Source organism: Palaemon carinicauda, unplaced genomic scaffold (assembly GCF_036898095.1).
Source record: "Palaemon carinicauda isolate YSFRI2023 unplaced genomic scaffold, ASM3689809v2 scaffold209, whole genome shotgun sequence".
NCBI lineage: Eukaryota > Metazoa > Arthropoda > Malacostraca > Decapoda > Palaemonidae > Palaemon > Palaemon carinicauda.
Window position 1 is genome coordinate 201,868 of NW_027169690.1, and position 22,054 is coordinate 223,921.

Consider the following 22,054-nt stretch of genomic DNA (forward strand, 5'->3'; position numbering starts at 1 on the left):
TTGATCTTGCAATCGCCACTTGCATTTGCACACAGCAACAATGTTAGCCTATCTTTCATTGGCTTGTGACCTGGCATCTTCGTCTCGTCCTTGGTAATGTACGTATTGGCTGGCATTTTCTTCCAAAATAACCCAGTCTCATCACAATTAAAGACTTGTTGTGCGATCAAATTTTGTTCATTTATGTACCGATCGAATTCCCCCACGTATTTATCGGCTGCAATTTGATCCGAACTAGCTGCCTCCCCATGCCTAGTAACACGATGAATACCTGTTCTATTACGAAACTTTTCAAACCAACCCCTGCTCGCTTTAAATGTAAATGAATCACTTTCACTGGTACTCGGACTTTTCTTCACTAATTCTTCATAGATATGCAACGCTTTTTCACAAATGAACGCTTCACTAACACTTTCCCCGGCCAACTGTTTTTCTTTAATAAATATTAAAAGCAACTTTTCCATCTCCTCAATCACTTGTGGCCTTTGCTTAGTTACCGCCGTAACTCCCGTTGCAACATTCGCCTTCTTAATCATTTCTTTATGCTTTAAAAACGTAGAAATGGTCGACTTCGCCATTCCGTATTCTACCGCTAAATCGGACACTCGTACACCATTCTCATATTTCGCTATAATTTCCTTCTTCAACTCGATCGTTGTTCGCACTGTTTTCCTCTTCTCCTTCCCCTTAACACTCATTACTTTCTTGGGACTCATTATGAAAGCTAAAAAAGCAATTAAAAGCACTGAAAATCACTAAATCACAACGAATGCTGATCGCGCGTTGTCTGAGTGACGCTCTCGAGAGAACTGATGCTTCCCGAACAAGCGAGAGTGGCCGAGATGGCGCGATCATCACAAAGCCCATGCGGTCGTCACGTGTTCGGCTGGTCGAGTACCGAATTTTTGGTCGAGCACCGCAGCAAAAATTTCTCGAAAATTTTGGTCGAACTCCGAATTGTTCGAGTATAGAGTCGTTCGACTACCGAGGTATCACTGTACGTCTTCCTTACTGAGCCTCGCGATCCTCATAGGATGCTGAGCGACTCCTAGGAGCTGAAGTATGAAGGGTTGCAACCCATACTAAAGGACCTCATCAAAACCTCTAATCTAGGCGCTTCTCAAGAAAAGAATTTGACCACCCGCCAAATCAACCAGGATGCGAAAGGCTTCTTAGCCTTCCGGACAACCCAAAAACAACAATAAAAAACATTTCAAGAGAAAGATTAAAAAGGTTATGGGATTAGGGGAATGTAGTGGTTGAGCCCTCACCAACTACTGCACTCGCTGCTACGAATGGTCCCAGGGTGTAGCAGTTCTCGTAAAGAGACTGGACATCTTTAAGATAAAATGACGCGAACACTGACTTGCTTCTCCAATAGGTTGCGTCCATTATACTCTGCAGAGATCTGTTTTGTTTGAAGGCCACTGAAGTTGCGACAGCTCTAACTTCATGTGTCCTTACCTTCAGCAAAGCATGGTCTGCCTCATTCAGATGGGAATGAGCTTCTCGAATCAAAAGTCTGATATAATAGGAAACTGCATTCTTCGACATGGGTAAAGAAGGTTTCTTAATAGCGCACCATAAAGCTTCTGACTGCCCTCGTAAAGATTTAGTTCGTCTCAAATAGTACTTAAGAGCTCTCACAGGGCATAAGACTCTTTCTCGTTCATTTCCAACCAAATTAGAAAGGCTTGGAATGTCGAACGATTTAGGCCAAGGACGAGAAGGAAGTTCGTTTTTGGCTAGAAAACCAAGCTGTAAGGAACATGTAGCCGTTTCAGATGAAAATCCGATGTTCCTGCTGAAGGCGTGTATCTCACCGACTCTTTTAGCTGTTGCTAAGCAGACGAGGAAAAAGAGTCTTCAAAGTGAGATCTTTAAAGGAGGCCGATTGTAGTGGCTCGAACCTTTCTGACATAAGGAATCTTAGTACCACGTCTAAATTCCAACCTGGTGCGGCCAAACGACGCTCCTTCGAGGTCTCAAAAGACTTAAGGTGGTCCTGTAGATCTTTGTTGTTGGAAAGATCTAAGCCTCTGTGACGGAAGACTGCTGCCAACATGCTTCTGTAACCCTTGATCGTGGGAGCTGAAAGAGATCTTTCCTTCCTAAGGTATAAAAGGAAGTCAGCTATCTGAGTTACAGAGGTACTGGTTGAGGATACTGATACCGACTTGCACCAGCTTCGGAAGACTTCCCACTTCGACTGGTAGACTTTGAGAGTGGATGTCCTCCTTGCTCTAGCAATCGCTCTGGCTGCCTCCTTCGAAAAGCCTCTAGCTCTCGAGAGTCTTTCGATAGTCTGAAGGCAGTCAGACGAAGAGCGTGGAGGCTTGGGTGTACCTTCTTTACGTGTGGCTGACGCAGAAGGTCCACTCTTAGAGGAAGTGTTCTGGGAACGTCCACTAGCCATTGCAGTACCTCGGTGAACCATTCTCTCGCGGGCCAGAGGGGAGAAACCAACGTCAACCGTGTCCCTTCGTGAGAGGCGAACTTCTGCAGTACTCTGTTGACAATCTTGAACGGGGGGAATGCATAAAGGTCTAGATGGGACCAATCCATAAGGAAGGCATCTATATGAACTGCTGCTGGGTCCGGGATCGGCAAGCAATAAAGTGGGAGCCTCTTGGTCATCGAGGTTGCAAATAGATCTATGGTAGGTTGGCCCCACAAGGCCCATAGTCTCTTGCATACATTCATGTGAAGGGTCCATTCTGTTGGGATGATCTGGCCCTTCCGGCTGAGGCGGTCTGCCATGACATTCATGTTGCCTTGAATGAACCTCGTTACTAGAGATAGGTTTAGATCTCTTGACCAGGTGAGGAGGTCCCTTGCGATCTCGTATAACGTCATCGAATGAGTCCCTCCTTGCTTGGAGATGTACGCCAAGGCTGTGGTGTTGTCGGAGTTCACCTCCACCACCTTGCCTAGAAGGAGAGACTTGAAGCTTCTCAAGGCCAGATGAACTGCCAGGAGCTCCTTGCAGTTGATATGCAACGTTCTCTGATCCGCGTTCCAGGTGCCCGAGCATTCCCGACCGTCTAATGTCGCACCCCAGCCCGTGTCCAAAGCGTCCGAGAAGAGAACGTGGTTGGGGGTCTGAACAGCCAGTGGCAGACCCTCTCTGAGGTGAAGGTTCTCCTTCCACCAAGTCAGTGAAGACTTCATCTTCTCGGAAATAGGGATCGAGACCACTTCTAGCGTCTTGTCCTTTCTCCAGTGAACAGCCAGGTGAAATTGAAGGGGTCGGAGGTGTAGCCTCCCTAACGCAATGAACTGGTCCAGTGATGAAAGCGTCCCTATCAGACTCATCCACTGTCTGACTGAACATCGGTCCTTCTTTAGCATGTTCTGGATGAATTCTTGGGCTTGACTGATTCTGGGGGCCGACGGAAAAGCCCGAAAAGCTTGACTCTGAATCTCCATTCCTAGGTATACTATTGTTTGGGATGGGACGAGTTGGGACTTTTCCATATTGACCAGGAGACCCAATTCCTTGGTCAGATCCAGAGTCCACTTAAGATTCTCCAGACAGCGACGACTTGACGAAGCTCTTAGAAGCCAGTCGTCCAAATAGAGGGAGGCTCTGATGTCTGCTAAATGCAGGAATTTGGCAATATTCCTCATCAGTTTCGTAAAAACAAGAGGTGCCGTGCTTAGGCCAAAGCACAGGGCTTGAAATTGATATACAACCTTCCCGTAAACGAACCTTAGAAAAGGTTGGGAATCTGGGTGGATGGGGACGTGAGAGTAAGCGTCCTTTGACTTCTAAAGAGACCATCCAGTCTTCCTTCCTGACCGATACTAGAACCGACTTTGTCGTCTCCATGGTGAACGTCTGCTTTGTGACAAAGACATTCAGAGCACTGACGTCTAGCACCGGTCTCCACCCTCCTGTCTTCTTCACGACTAAGAAGAGACGGTTGTAGAAGCCCGGGGATTGATGGTCCCGGACTTTGACTACCGCTCCCTTTTGAAGTAAGAGAGACACCTCTTGCTGCAAAGCTAGTCTCTTGTCCTCCTCTCTGTACCTGGGGGAGAGGTCGATGGGAGTTGTTGCTAGAGGGGTTTGCGCAAGAATGGAATCTTGTACCCCTCTCTGAGTAACTTCACAGATTGTGCGTCTGCGCCCCTGTTCTCCCAGGCCTGCCAGTAGTTCTTGAGCCTGGCTCCCACTGCTGTCTGAAGAAGGAGGCAGTCAGACTCTGCCTCTAAAGGACTTGGAACCTTTCTTCTTGCTCCCACGTTGACCTTCGGCACGAGCACCTCCTCTGCTGGAGGCTCTGCCACGAAAGGGCGGAATGAACCTTGACGCTGGAGTATCCATCCTGGGCCTAGACACGGATGGCAAAGGGGTGGCTTTGCGTGCGGATGACGCAACCAGGTCATGTGTGTCTTTCTGAATCAAGGAGGCAGCAATCTCCTTGATCAACTCCTCAGGGAAGAGGCACTTCGAGAGAGGAGCAAACATAAGCTCCGACCTTTGACATGGGGTTACTCCAGCTGACAAGAAGGAGCAAAGGTGTTCCCGTTTCTTGAGGACCCCGGAAACGAAAGAAGCCGCAAGCTCACTAGACCCGTCCCTTATGGCTTTGTCCATGCAGGACATTATGAGCATGGAAGTCTCCTTGTCAGAAGGGGAGGTCTTCCTGCTCAACGCTCCCAAACACCAGTCCAAGAAGTTAAAAACTTCGAATGCTCTGAATACTCCTTTCATCAGATGGTCTAAATCCGAAGGAGTCCAACAAATCTTGGAGCGTCTCATGGCCAGCCTGCGGGGAGAGTCTACAAGACTTGAGAAGTCGCCCTGGGCAGAGGCAGGAACTCCCAAGCCGAGAACTTCTACCGTGGCATACCAAACGCTAGATCTGGAAGCAAGCTTGGCAGGGGGAAACATGAAAGCTGTCTTCCCAAGTTGCTTTTTGGACTGCAGCCAATCTCCCAGCACTCTTAAAGCTCTCTTGGACGAGCGGGCGAAGACGAGCTTCGTAAAGGCAGGAGCGGCAGTCTGCGTGCCTAAAGCGAACTCAGAGGGAGGAGAGCGTGGTGCTGCAGACACAAACTGATCAGGATATAAATCCTTGAACAGTGCAAGCACTTTCCTAAAGTCCAAGGAGGGAGGCGTGGTCTTGGGTTCGTCGATATCCGAGTGCGGGTCGTCAAGATGTGCAGCATCGTCATCATCAGAGTCCATCGTCTGAATGTTGAGGAGGAAGCGGCAAAGGAGTAGGAATCAGCTGGTCAGCTGAGTCCGGCAGCACGGGTGCATGCGTGACTGCACTGGACGCAACGTCATGGTACTGTTGTTCAGTCTGTGAGCTGGCAACAACCATAGCCGTGTGGGGACGCAAAGCTTCTACTCCTGACTGTTGAGTTAGCTGTGGGCCAGTAGCGGAAACCACAGTGGGTTGCGGAGGTTGACGCACAGCGTCACAACAAAGCAACTTAACTCCACCCTCCTGTTGTTGTGGTAGCTCGCGAACGTCAACGGAGGGTTCCGTGCGTCGGTGAACGTCAACGTGCGGCTGGCAGGGTACACTGCGCATGGGTGGTGGAACTCTCACAGCTGTAGTGCGGGAGGAGGTAGCCTCAGCGTCTGCTGGACGCACAACCGTGGTTGGTTGTAGGCTAACGGGTGCAGCGTCAACCTTCTCCGCTCGATACTCCTGCATAAAAGAAGCTAACTGAGTCTGCATAGACTGTAGCCAAGACCACTTAGGGTCTACAGCAGCAGGTGCGGCAACAGACGGTGTTACTGCCTGTTGCGGTACCACTTTGCCTCTCTTAGGAGGTGTGCAGTCATCTGAAGACTGCAGCGAGTCCGAACTGACCCAGTGGCTACACCTGGGCCGTTGGACTTGCTCGGAAGGGACCTTGCGTTTTAGAGGCCGTGAGACCTTGGTCCATCGTTTCTGGCGTGAAACTTCTTCCGCAGACGAGGAATGAACGGGCTCTCTCGTCTTCTTGTGGGTGGGGCGATCTTGGAAAGATACGTCCGAAACCACGGAGGGAACGTCTGTCCGCTGATTAAACCCTGTCGAACCCTTTGGTCGTACGACATTGCTTCTCCCCTGGGCTTGGGAGCTTGCAAGAGGTCCCGGACTGGGAGGATGACAGGCACGAACAGATGCACCCTCATGCACAACACTAACACTTTTCACAGCACTACCACTCACTTCACTTCCCACTGCACTTTTACCCTTCAACTCCCTGACGTCTGCCATGAGTCGATTGCGGTCACTCGCCAATGACTCGACTCTCTCACCTAGAGCCTGGATGGCACGCATCATATCTGCCATCGAAGGTTGAGTGCTAGAAGGGGGATCAGGAGCAACCACTACAGGGGAAGGAATAGGTTGTGGGGCACGGGGAGAGGAAAAATCAACTGAGCGAGATGAACTCCTCCTGACTCTATCTCTCTCTAGCCTACGTGAATATTTCAGGAATTCGAGAAAATCGAATTCCGAAAGCCCAACGCATTCCTCACATCGATCTTCCCATTGACAGGATTTACCCCGACAATTGGAACAAATGGTGTGAGGATCGATAGAGGCCTTCGGAAGACGCCTTGAACAGTCCCTAGCACTACACTTTCTGTATTTGGGGACTTGAGAAGGGTCAGACATCTTGAATTAGTCAAAGGGGGAATTCAAAATCTATCCAAGTCGTCAACAAATAATCCAAAATTCAATCAAAGAATGCAAGGAAGTATTGAAGATAACCTCTGCAAAGCGAAAGCTAATAACTAGAAAAGAGTACTTCACCAAAACTGTGAAAATCAATCCAGTAAACAACAGCGTATTTAGTAGGTCTTGCCGGTGGCACGACAGAGAGAAAATTGGTTCTGTGTTTACTTGGAGTACTTGAGTACCTGCTCGACAGATGGCGCTGTTGATGTACACCCCCTTCCTGTATAGCAATCGCTAGCGTATTTTTTCCTTAGGTTTTTCTGTCGGGCAGCAGAGCTGACAGCTTATATGATCACCGGCTAAGTTTAATATTGAAAAATTGCTATTTACATTTTTTTTTTCATAATTTTGATAATTTTTTGAGAAACTTCAGGCATTTTCCAAGAGAATGAGACCAACCTGACCTCTCTATGATGAAAATTAAGGCTGTTAGACCAATTCTTAAAAAATATACTGCAAAATGTGCTTGAAAAAAAATAACCCCTGGGGGTTAAGGGCTGGAAAGTTCCAAATAGCCTGGGGGTAAAAGGGTTAAAGTCTAACAGTTACTCTCTATGTGCAAAAACTTTTACTGCCTAACGAACAAGGATACCAGAATGGTGTACTGTACCTTCATGCATTGAATAAAATCCCCCAAAAATGTACTTTTCCTAACAATATAAACGGGATCCCTCTATTCGAGGCTGGGTATGGCTGTTACAACTTAATAAGGCTGCACAAGTTAGCCAACTCAACCTGACACGCCACCGAGCTCCCAATTTGACCTTAAATCCGAGACTTTTGGGGTTGTTGGGGCAGGAAGGATAACATAAGACGACTTGGTTTTACTTTTAAAAATTTGTGATTTGTTCCTACACAAATGCAAATCTTAACTAATTTTTCCTCTGCCAACACAAACTTCGAACAGTCTGGCTTATTCTTTCTACAATCTCCTCTCTCCTCATACACCTGACAACACTGAAATTACCAAACAATTATTCTTTGCTCAAGGGGGTTAACTACTGCACTGAAATTGTTCAGTGGCTACTTTCTTCTTAAGGGCAAGGGTACAAGAGACTCTTTAGCGATGGTAAGCAGCTCTTCTAGGTGAAGGACACTCACAAAATCAAACCATTGTTCTTTAATCTTTACCTTGGATAGTGCCATAGCCTCTCTATCAGTCTTCAAAAGTCAAATTAGAGATCTCTTGCTTGAGGCAACACCCACGCACACTATTCTGTGTTTATTATTATCATTATTATTAGCAAAGTTACAACCCTAGTTGGAAAAGCAGAATGCTATAAGCCCAAGGGCTCCAACAGGGAAAATAGACTACGAGGGAAGTAATGAATTAAAATATTTTGAAAACAGTAACATTAAAATAAATCTTTCATATATAAACTACAAAAACTTAATGGAAGCCTTGGGCTTATTGCATCCTGCTTTTCCAATTAGGGTTGTAGCTTAGCAAGTAATAATAATAATAATAATAACAATAATAATAATAATAATAATAATAATAATAATAAATGATAAACTAATGCACATCAAGACAATTTCTTACGATATAGTTAGTTTTCAGTAGCCTATTTTCAATCCTATCGCTAAGAATGAGGCAGTCTAAGAGGGTTCCCATGGGGGTCTTAGCCCCCTTTAGGTAAGTAGGTAAGGACACTGTTTGTAGGTTAGGTTAGGTTAGGTGGGGAAGCTTAGCATAGACAATGTTCTATCCACGTGTACCTGTCCGTCCTTACATAAAGGCTTGTATTGTTCAGTACCAAGCTCTGAACCAAAGTTGAAAATAGACATTTTTGGAATTGAAGTACTGTACCTTGAACCAGGAATTCTTGCAAACTAACATAATCGCAATGGATTCACATTCGAGACCTGAAATTTATATAACTTCGGATGGGAAAACATTTCCTTAGAAAAAGTTTCCCCTAAAGTAAGTACACTTCCAACCTAAAGAAATACTCCTTAAATAAAATAAATGTATACACTAATCATTTTCACCTTTTCCTACCTAAATCATTAGTCAAATACAAGCTACAGTCTGAATATCCTAGTAAGATACAAGCTACATTAGCAGCAATATATTCCAAGCATTTCCCTGGATTGTAATTGTGTACCTTTTTCTACATACCGGTAACTATTTCTCGTTACCTTTCCGCTTGGAGAGCGAGGGGAGCCCCGTCCAAGCAAAAACCATTTGAGGGGAGTTTCTCCCAACTTACATCGGAACACTTCAAAGTACCTATACACTAAGAACACTAAGTATTTCCTTCATTAGGAGTGTTGTGCTATAGTAAATATTTACCCACATTACCTTGACCCAGTTCGTCCTAACCAACTACAAAAACATCGGATTTTTCTATGCCGCGAATTGTTTCGCTCGCAAATAAAAAATTCACAGCTCCTCTGTTCTGCCGAGTGGTACATGGATATGCTGCACACACCTATCATATGGGTCACTATTATGGTCTCATAAATGCCTATAATTTACATTACGCCCATCAAATGGCGCAAACAAATAATTCAATGTTTAAAATCTGACACCAGGGACACTTATTTTCATCATTACTGTAAATTTCTTTTGTCTCCATAACCCTACGACATTCTAGTTTATATTTTCCTTTGGTAAATGAAGTGACATTTCTTCAGAATGCATTATTTGCACAAATGCATAGAGAAAAAATATTCAAATTACTATAAGTCTGATAATTTTCCAAGTTGTTTCTTGATGTTTCCCATGTCACTATTAGTAGCTCTAGTTATGCTCATATATTTGTTTCCACTTAACTTGACTCATACCCATTGACCATTGAGACAATTTTTACCTACATATGCAGTACTGTAACTCCACCCACTAAGCACAGTGCTCCAATGAGAATGTATTACTATTGGCTAGTGGGAGTTTTCAAGGGACAAGTATTAAGACAAAGACCTGTTTACGCATTCGTTACACTTGACCCATCTTTATATCTGACGATTTAACTAAGCTTCGTCTAAAATTGCCCTATCAGATTCTAGATATATATTAATAAACAGGTTTTATTGGGTTTTCATTAAATTCATTAAAAAGTGTGCTTTGGTGGTCCATTTCAAATAAAAAATCTTTATTTCAGTCATAAATCTCATGTTTGACACTTGCAAGGGTTGTACACTAACCAAGTTAAACACATCACTGTAATAATTCCCAAACTTGCTATATTTTGAGTAACAAGTGTTCTTCCAAAAGATAGTAAGTGTCCTAAATATGTTGATTCATCATACCAAAGTTCGTAACCCTTCGCCCAAAAACATCAGACACAGACCATTAAGTTCAGATTATATGGCATCCTAAGTCAGCTTAATAATGCTATAATATTATGGTCCCAGAAATACTGACAAGACGCAGCTGGCATGCGCTGCGCATCCGCATATTGCTTGCAAGTAGAATGCATTAGCGAGATTGTGCTTATTTGCTGGAGAAACGAGCCCTGGCCATGCAAAAATCCCTGAGTGATGCCACATCACGGTGCTTTGGATCGGAACATGTTAAAGATACAGAAAATGGTGCTAGGGAGAAAACGGTGTTCGAGCAAGGTACCTCTGCTGCAGTCCTTCCAAAGGGTTCTTTTCCCCCTAGGGGGTAGTTAGAGATTTGGGGGACTGGGGCATCGAGTTTGTAAAGTTACCATTATTATTATTACTTGTTAAGATACAACTCTAGTTAGTAAAGCAGGATGCTATATACCAAGGGGCTTCAATGGAGAAAATAGCCCAGTGAGGAAATGAAAAATAAATATTTTCTTCCCCTGCTTTGTTGGCCTAGGGGGGAACATATAAAAAATCCAACCGCCTATCACCCCATACCTACACCAGTGGTTTTACCATGTTAATTTAGCAGAAATAAAGAACTTCTTTATTTTTTATCGTTATGTTGGGATCAGCAGTTATTACCTTAGACATAAAGGTAGTTTACATTGCCATCCCCCTAAAGACTGATTCTCACCTGGCATTATTGTAGGGGATCTATCACCAACAGAACACTATAAAAACAGGAATCAATTTTGGGATAGCTACAGACTGAAAAAGCTTTTCTACTAAAAGACAGATGTTTCCTATAGAAAAAAAACGTTGGTTTTCTTATGAATTAAATTTTCACGACAAATAAAATCTTAACTGCCCAAAAAATAATAATTAATGGGGTTAACGTACGCAACTCATCATGTACCGATTGCCACTACACAAGAGCTTGAGGTTTTTCTTTTCGCGAAGCGAGCACACCGCAGAGCAAAAACATTAGATTTCTAAATAATATCCACTTTCTTAGATGGTCAAATGGGTTTTCAGGTTAATTTGCTATTGAAATGAAGGTCAAATTCAGTGAAAACAAATTATTTACTACAGGAAGAACTTTTTTTCGGCTCAAAATATTCTGTCCATAACTATAATTTCACCATTAATTTAACATAAATAATTTCTTTGCTAGTTTTCTTATGTTTGGATTAGCTCTTATTATCATAGACATTAAGGGTAGTTTACATTGCCACACACCCCTAAAGACCAATTCTCACCTGGGGTTGTGTAGGGTGGTGGTGATCAGAAAAGACAGATTCATGAAGCTATCATCAACAGAACAATATAAAACGAGAAATCTAACAAAATATGACTTTTCTTACGTAATTTGCTGTTTAATATATATATAAAAAAAAAAAAAAAAAAAAAAAAAAAACTTCGTTTTTCTTATATAAATAGCTACTGTATGTGACAAACCCATTGCTTTTACAACTCATACGACAATATAACTCAAGAAATAACGTAACTGCTTAAAAAAAAACTAATATATCAAATAGTAGCTATGAATATATAGATATTTAGCCCTTAAACACGGCCGGTCAAAAGTTCTGGCCATGAGATTTTGAAATTTCAATATTCTATCGTAAATTCGGTAATTTATAAAACCTGGTGTAGTTTAAGCAGCTTTTACCGTTCGCATGTACTTAAAACTTTAATTAAATGTAATAAAACATAATAAAAACGCCTAAAATAACTTACTTATAGAGGAAATAGTAGTTCAAGGTGGGCTATCGGTTTTAACTAGATGGAGAAAAACAAAACACAGTGTGTCCAGACAACAATGTTAAGAAATGCATATAGACGTAAAGAAAATCCTAATAAAATTAAAAATATCGTGTTATTTAAATTATTATTCATTTATTAATAATTTAAAATGATATTCTAATGTAATTTCAATTACTGATAACTTTTTAATATACGATTTTGAGTGGATTCAGTTTGCAAGAATTATGAAGGAATTTTTTCCAATTTGGCAATGGTCATTCAGTCAGCTGATCCTGCCCAGCTGATAATTTTTTTTTTCTTTTTGGTAAAATTCAAATTCAGTTTAATTTGAATGCATAAAAAACAGTAATGTATAAAACAGAATATATATTATATATATTCCGTGACTTATTATATGAAAAATATAAATATACAACTAATCTTAAACTTTTGAGAATTAATGCATTATTTTTATTTCGAATTTTCGTAATCATATATACAATGGGTTTATCAAAATTGAACTTTATCTATCTGCTAATGTACATTGATGTTTATAAGTACTTGATAAACCATTAAATAAACAAATAGTGGAAAATACAGGACAAGTTTAGATATTTCAGTTTGTGGGCAAATTATGGCAACGATATATCTTATGTTACCCTGATTTACATTAGCCAAATAGTGCAGGGACAGATACATATTAATTTGCTATAAGCCCAAGGGCTCCAACATGAAAAATAGCCCAGTGAGGAAACGAAAAAGGAAATAAATAAACTATATTAAAAAGTAATAAACAATTAAAATTAAATATTTCAGAAACTGTTACATTAAAATAGATATTTCATATATGAATTATAAAAATTTAAAATAGGAAGAGATAAGAAAGAATTGTGTGCCTGAGTGTACTCTCAAGCAAGAGAACTCTAACCCAAGTCAATGGAAGAACATGGTACAGAGGCTATGGCACTACCCAAGACAAGAGAACAATGGTTTTATATTGGAGTGTCCTTCTCCTAGAAGAGCTGCTTACCATAGCTAAAGAGTCTCTTCTACCCTTACCAAGAGGAAAGTAGTGTTAAGTGTACGAAGAAAGGGGAGAATGTGTAAAGGATAGGCCAGACTATTTGGTGCATATGTGGGAAAAGAAAAAATTGGCCGTAACCAGAGAGAGAGGCATCAAATGTAGCACTGTCTGGCCAGTCAAAGGATCCAATAACTCTAGTGATAGTATCACAACGGGTGGCTGGTGTCCTGGCCAACCTACTACCAAGGGATATATATATATATATATATATATATATATATATATATATATATATATATATATATATATATGTGTGTGTGTGTGTGTGTGTATGTGTGTGTGTAGGCTACTTTGAAAGTTGACTCCTAGTATGAAACAAATTAGTATATGCCTCATTCAGGCTTTACGCTTACTGCTGAAACATGGATAAACCTTATGTGTGATAAACTCCCACCAAATTTATACGATTTATGCCTATTTGTCTCAGCAATAGACATTTCTATTCGTAAAATCAATAATTATCAATAGCGTGTTTCAGATAAATATACATTACAGGCTCAATTTACTATATAAAGTACAGTGGTTGCTATTCGTTCGTAGTATAATAATGATAATAATAATAATAATAATAATAATAATACGGTAGACAGTATTGGTCTGCTTGTGTGTTGCGGGGACGGTCAAATGAAAGCGAAAGTGGTTTGGGTTAGTGTGTTGCGGGGACCAAACTGGTAGGATGAAAGCGAAAGTGTTTACAAACGATCAGCTGATTTTGACAGAGGATACGTTCCTTGCACGAATCATTTTTTTGAATGATTTAATTAAATATTAATGGATTTTCATCGTTTTTTAATCATATATTTAATTTGAAAAAAAAATTCATATTATATTCCTTTGAGACAATGTCGTTTTTAAGTAATAATAGGATATTTTAAAGAATAATAATAATAATAATAATAATAATAATAATAATAATAATAATAATAATAATAATAATAATTCACATGCATGAGTTATGAAATTGATTTATAGATTATTATTATTATTAACAAATGTTAATCTACCATATTTAGCTTGTGAATATACGGTACACACACACACACACATATATATATATATATATATATATATATATATATATATATATATATATATATATATGATAATAAAGGTAATAGTAATGATGTTAGTAATCATAATAATAACAATGATAATTATAGTAATAATAATGTTAATATATCTAAATCTATATATATGTATATATATATATATATATATACACACACACACACACACACACATATATATATATATATATATATATATATATATATATATATATATATATATCCCTTTCTGAGTGGGGATACCTTAACATGGTGAATGGGTTTGTGTAATGCCATGATCAGCAAAGCTGTACTAGTCAGGACCACCCATACTAGTTTGGTTTGCTGTAAGCAATCAGTCTTAGAGTCTCCCACCATCACCAATCCTCAGTGGCCATCATAGTGATGAAAATGGTCAAACCCAAGACATGAATAAGGACATGCCTGAGGCCTTTGTCCTGCACTAGACTAAAAGCAGCTGCATTCAAATTTGGCCCACGTTTTTTAATATACAATCAATGGTATTGGATCCCTACCTCTGGTTATGGCCCATTTTCCCTTTGCCTGCACATACACCAAATAGTCTGGCCTATTCTTTATACACTCTCCTCTGTCCTCATAAGCCTGACAACACTGAGATTACCAAGCAATTCCTCTTCACCCAAGGGGTTAACTAATGCAATATGATTATTCAGTGGCTACTTTCCTCTTGGTAAGGGTCGAAGATTCTTTAGCTATGGTGACCAGCTCTTCTAGAAGGCCACTCTAAAATCAAACCATTGTTCTCAAGTCTTGGGTAGTGCCATAGCGTCTATACCATGGTCTTCCACTGTCTTGGGTTAGAGTTCTCTTGCTTGAGGGTACACTCGGATACGTTGTTTTACCTTAAATCTCTTCCTCTTGTTGTTTTCAAGTCTTTATAGTTTATAATGAAGGGTTTATTTCAAGTTGTTAATGTTCTTAAAATATTTTATTTTAATTGTTCATTACTTCTCTTGTATTTTTTCTTTTATTTCCTTTTTGCACTGGGCTATTTTATCCCTGTTGGAGCCCCTGAGCTTATAGCATTCTGCTTTTCCAACTAGGGTTGTAGCTTAGCAAGTAATAATAATAATATTAATGATAATAATGACAGGAAAAAATAGCCCAGTGAGGAAAGGAAATAAATAAACTAAAAGAGAAGTAATGAACAATTGAAATAAAATACATCAAGAACAGAAACAAAATTGGAACAGATATTTCTTGTATAAACTAAAAACTTCAAAAAAATAAGAGGAAAAGAAATAAGATAGAATAGTGTGCCCGAGTGTACCCTCAAGCAAGAGAACTCTACTCCAAGAGAGAGTTCCCTTGTTTGAAGGAACACTTAAGCACACTATTCTATTTATTTCATTATTTCCTTTCCTCACTGGTCTTTTTTCCTGTTGGAGCCCTTATATGCATTATGGAATCCTGCTTTTCCAACTAGGGTTGTAGCTTAGTTAATAATAATAATAATAATAATAATAATAATAATAATACGGGACGAATATATTAAAAAAGTAAAATTATTTTATTTGGCGTAGTAATATATTCAATTCTTATATATATATATATATATATATATATATATATATATATATATATATATATATATATATATATATATATATATAAATTGATAAAACAAATATATTAGAAGAGACTGATGCCAAATTTTCTCTTGGTAAGAATCCACCATTAAAAGAAAAAACTATTGTCTAACCTTCCAAATTCTTTCAGATAAAATATTTTTTCTTATAAAATAATGCTACAAAATACAATTATATTTAAGAAATAAAGTGCATTAGATCCCATTATTGTTTTATTTGACTGTAAAATTAGAAATCTTGCAGGTTTTTTAGTCATTTTGTTTGGTAACGTGGCAAAAAAAGAATTTGGTGTTATGGCTTATAAAACATTAATATACCATTTTAAAGGCAATTTTAAGTCTTAGAATTAAATACAGTTAATCATTAAAGGATATTACATTCTAGAGATAGCTAATTATATAGAAAAACCTTAAAAATAGAGATTTATTATTAGCAGACGAACTTATTTAGGGAAACCAAGCTAAAGTGATAAAATAAGAACACACAAATTGTCCCATTTTATCATGTAAACTTCAGTTTTAATTTTGAAGCTACAGTTCCTATATTCCATTTAATGATTTATCGATATTTATTATTCATTATAGGTTCGTAATCTCAAGAAATTCATGGACACAGCGATGGTATGGACACCTATTGGCAGAAGAAGTAACTATTTATGTAGACACATATTTGATACTATATGGCAACTTTGTATATCCAAAGAAGGTATTTTGTGCAAAACATGCACTATTGTATCATTGCAATATAGGAAGAATATATTAGAAAATATAATTACTTTTAACTGGAGTTATAATATATCCAGTTGTGAAGATAAATACTGAGAAGAGAACTAAAATAGAAAATTTACTAGCCAATTCTAGCAACTTTATACTTGCCCATGTTAGTCATCAAAAGAGCTATTGTTCAAGTTTTAAATTTCTTGTATATAAAATATATTTTATGGACAGAACTAATACAAAATATATCTATATAAAGTTATAAATTCTTTTAGATGTCATCAAATTCCTATTTGATTGTAAAATTAGAAATATTGAAGGTATTTTGGTCATTTCTTCTGGTAACACAAGTTGCTGACTCTGTTTCAGAATTCCCTCTGCTATTTATTTTACCAAATATGATTAGCAAAACACCTTTAAGATTTCTAATTTTACAATCAAATAGATCATTATGAGTATCTAAAGACATTTTATTATATGAAATAAATATATTTTGTATTATTATTATGCATAAAATATATTTTATATGAAGAAATTTAAAACGTAGACAATAGGTATTTCAATGAATACTCTCAGATAGAAAAGTTACTAATAGTTTTTTTAAATTCAATTTTTAAATGCTTTTCCTCTCAGTAATTGCATACATTATTACTCCAAAGAAAAGTAATACTATTTGTTAATATATTCGTCTTACATTGCAATGATTAAATAGCGTATGTCTTGCATAAAATAGCCTCTTTGATATACAAAGTTGCAACTAGTATTACTTTTCTTTGTTTTATTTTTGTTACTTTTACAGTCAACAGGTGCCCATACTATCGCTGTCTCCATGAATTTTTTTGAGATCACAAGCCTATTATGAATAATATATATCGACAAACCATTTATTAAAATAGACGAACAATATCTAAAAAATTGAAAATTAAGTTTACAAAATGCAATTAGACAATTAGTAATATTTTATTCTAATAATTTAGTTTCGTTTCCCAAAATAAATTCGTCTGCTAACAACAAAACTCGATTTTTTTTAATGTTTTCACCAAGATACAGTTGTCTCTATATTGGAATATACTTAGATGACTAATTAAATTAAATTTTAGGGCTTACCATTGCCTTTATAATGGCTTATTAATGTTTTATAAGCCATAACACCAAATTCTATTTTTGCCACGTCCCCATCATCCTTGGAAAATGCTTTACCACTTGTGTTACCAAACAAGATGACTAAAACCATTCGATATTCCTAATTTTACAGCCAAATAAAACATTAATTTCATCTAATACATATTTCTCTCAGATACAAATGTATTTTGTGGTACTATTCTCAATAAAAATTGTATTTTATATGAAAGATTTTTAAAGTTTAGACTATAGTTATTTTGAAGTTTCTAGCGGGTTTTTCAATTTTATTTATAATATCTGTTATCTTAACATCTGACTTGATTATGTTTCCATATTAAAGTAATTTCACTTTTTAATGAATTATTTTTTCCTTATTATTGTATATTTTTCTGAAGCTACCAATCATAAGGAAATATAGTCTAGGTACGCATTTATGTACATAGGTATAGATACCCACGAATGATGTTAAATATATATATATATATATATATATATATATATATATATATATATATATATATATATATATATATATATATATATGTGTGTGTGTGTGTGTGTGTGTATATATATACATATATATATATATATATATATATATATATATATATATTTCTATATTATATATATGTATATAATTAAATATATATATATATATTTATATATTATATGTATATATATATATATATATATATATATATATATATTTGTATGTATACATATGTATATAAATATATATATATATATATATATATATATGTCTAAGTATGTATATATGTGTGTATGAATATAATTAGATACCTACATGTGTGTCAAGTTTGTCTTTCTATGTGTAGCCCGAAATAATAATAATAATAATAATAATAATAATAATAATAATAATAATACCAACAACAACAACAATAATAAATAAATAAATAAATAAAACAAGCAAATAAACAGGACACGGGAACGGTGGGGTAGTCAAGCTGTCACTCGGCTCAACCGTGTGTGCATGTACGGGTATACATGTGTGTACGTACGTGTGTGTGTGTGAGCGGTGGTGGTGGAATGTCGGAGACCAATACTTGGACACATCCATTCAGACTGAATGAAACTGATAAAGCGTAGCCCCTTTATGACAGATCCTTCCTTTTAGACTAATCTCACAGGATTAACCAGAAGTTAAATCCAGTCTCTCTCTCTCTCTCTCTCTCTCTCTCTCTCTCTCTCTCTCTCTCTCTCTCTCTCCCCAGTTAGTCTTGCCGAGCTATATTTCATAAGGTAAGGTTTCCATTTCTACAATGATAATTGAAACCAACATTTTTCTTTTTCGAAATTATAATCCCAGATTATTTGCCATTTTTATAATATTGTCGTAATAAGACGTTGGCAAGATGGTGAGTTTTAATTCTGATTGATCAGGCAAAGATCAGTGAGCCATATTTAATCCCCAGAATGGGCGATCTTGGAGTATAAAATGCAGTGTTTGAAACTGCACAAGCTATCAAACTTGCGCGTCTGAAGCCACGAAAGTTGAAGGCATGGTTTCCAGCCGAACAGGTGGGGGTTCGAATCTCCACCCGGCCGGAAGCTGTTACCATAAAAATGAATTCCAAGTGAATGTATATTCCCAAGATCGAAATCGGTATTAAATGCCATTCGTGGGTGATATTTACACACACACACACACACATATATATATATATACATATATATATATATATATATATATATATATATATATATATATATATATATATATATATATATATAGATAGATAGATATATGTATACATATATATATATATATATAGATAGATATATGTATACATATATATATATATATATATATATATATATATATATATATATATTTACACACACATATATATATATATATATATATATATATATATATATATATATAGTATATAAACTGTATATATATTAGAGAGAGAGAGAGAGAGAGAGAGAGAGAGAGAGAGAGAGAGAGAGAGAGAGAGAGAGAGAGAGAGGCGGAGATTGAATTGACTTTCTTTAAGAAATCATAATCTTATAAACTGAAAGACCCCGGTAGTGAAAGACAAGTCTCTGACAAGGGCAGAACAATTAATTAAAGATTTAAAAAGCCTTTTCTTTATTGATTGATTGATCCTGACATCTTTTCTTTAAATAACTCTTCCAAGTTTACTACATGCATGCGTTATGCTTAGTTGTTATTTCTCGATATATATATATATATATATATATATATATATATATATATATATATATACGTATATATATATATATATATATATATATATATATATATGTATATATATATATATATATATATATATATATATATGTATATACATATATATACATATATATATATATATGTATATATATATATATATATATATATATATATATATATATATATATGTGTGTGTGTCTATATATATATATATATATATATATATATATATATATATATATATATATATATGGGTCAAGTTTGTCTCTCTGCGCCCTGAATCATTAATGTCCGTACCCAGAAATAATAATAACAACAACAATTATAATAATAATGATAATAACAATAATAACAAATGAATGAAATATCTTACATCCTTTGAGAGAGAGAGAGAGAGAGAGAGAGAGAGAGAGAGAGAGAGAGAGAGATGGGCTTGTTCTAGACATGAAAGAATATCTGTAATATTATTATTATTAGCTAATCTCCAACTTTAGTTGGAAAAGCAGGTTGCTATAAGCCCCATAAGAGCTCCAACAGGGAAAAATAGCCCAGCAAGGAAAGGAAATAGGAAATGAAAAAAATTACAGAAGTGAACAATTAGAATAAAATATTTTATGAACAATAACATTAAAATAAACCTAGAGTATATAAGGTATAAAAACTTAAAAAAAACCCCAAGAGGATGCGGAATAAGATAGAATAGCGTACCCGAGTGTACCCTCAAGCAAGAGAACACTACCCCAAGACAGTGGAAAACCATGGTACAGAGGCTAGCAACAACAACATTAATTTCCTAAAAGGTTGTGAAAGAAATTCATGGCGAAGAAAATTCCACATTGTAAAGTAATACCACAAGAATGTACAGTACAGTAGAGTACATCACATGAGGTTTAAAGTACTTAAAAGTACTTTGGCAATGTGCTTTAATAGCTACTTATCTAAAGATCTCGTATTTGAATGGCACAGAAATTGAAAAGAAGAAGAAGCACTCAAAGTCTCAAAGAGAATTTGAATAACTTTAATAGGGAATACAAAATGGAATATCAACAGTTATGTCAAGAAATGATAGAATTCTCGAATATAAATAATATATTTCAGGAATACAATAATAAGAAATTGAATTATAACTAATACGAAATAAGGGTAACGGTATCTCTCTCTCTCTCTCTCTCTCTCTCTCTCTCTCTCTCTCTCTCTCTCTCTCTCTCTCTCTCTCTCTCGCTTATTGGAAACCTTATATATACAATAGTTTATATATCAATGCTCTTATACCTTATATATATATATATATATATATATATATATATATATATATTCTCATTTTAAATAAGGTTCTAACGAAATATTAGAGAATTAGACCCATATAATATATACGAGATTTTTATAAATGATGGTCGGATAATTGAGAGAGAGAGAGAGAGAGAGAGAGAGAGAGAGAGAGAGAGAGAGAGAGAGATATACCGTTACTCATACATCTGTTTTGTTTTCCAACAATGGTGCGCCATTGCCAAATCTCCAAACCATATTTTACTTTGTAATTGAAAAGAGATTTATTATGTTATAAATAGTTTAGTTTGTATTAAAAAATGATTCCTTAAGCCTTTAAATTATCATTTGATCCTCTATTTTCATTTAAATAAACTATCCACTAAACTGTTTTGAACATTTGGCATCGCTGCTTTTCCCCCCTTCTATAGGCGGGCCGAAGATGCCTGACTGTCTGTATAGATTGCCCGGGCCCACAAAGGCTAAAGATGATTCAACATGCTTATCCAGCATTAATAAAGCATAATGCAATGCTATTTAATCAAGCCATAGAGTATCAGTAATAGTTTAAGCCTGATGGTATTTACGTAACTATTTAAATATTCACGCCAGATAAAGGAAACAATAAACTTACGGTTTGGGACGAAGTAGTGTACATCCATCGAGTCTCACAATTCAACGTTTACTGACCGTCCCGTGACCGTGAGTCAGCATCTGGGATTCTGGGCCCCTCGGGGATAACTTGATGTCCGTGAGAATTAGGTTTCTAATAAAGTTTTGAAATAAGCAGTCATTAGGAGTACTAATGAATACTGAAAAATATATATTCAAACAAAGTCTCTATTCGGGCAGAGATTCTGAATGAATAAACCTTTTTTTATTTATTAATACTTTTCGGGAGAGAGTTTTCAAGTCCGTGAGATTTAGGAAACGAGTAGCTCTTCCTAAAACTGTCATATAAGGACAATATGTATGCATTTCCTGTGTGTGTGTGTGTGTGTGTGTGTGTGTGTATGTGTGCGTGTCTGTATGTGCAGGTATAAAGAACCGTAAATTTCTAAACCTGATTATCTTAAAGAAAATGTAAATATATTAATAAATGAATAAACAAGGAAATAACAAAAAATCCTAAACAAGGGAATAAAAAAAACCCTGATACATATCGACTATTATTATTATTATTATTATCATTATTATTATTATTATTATTATTATTTGTTAAGCTACAATCCTAGTTGGAAAAGCAGG

At 36.6% G+C, this 22,054-nt stretch overlaps 1 long non-coding RNA gene across 2 annotated transcripts in view; it reads right to left on the bottom strand.

Moving 5' to 3' along the window:
* The window catches only part of LOC137635996 (uncharacterized), a 35,633-nt gene extending 23,861 nt beyond the window's left edge, over positions 1 to 11,772 (bottom strand). For both annotated transcript variants that reach the window (XR_011042881.1, XR_011042880.1), the window contains exon 1: positions 11,712 to 11,772. This is a non-coding gene — a long non-coding RNA (uncharacterized lncRNA). The remainder of the gene's footprint in view (positions 1 to 11,711) is intronic.
* Positions 11,773 to 22,054: the final 10,282 nt, after the last annotated feature.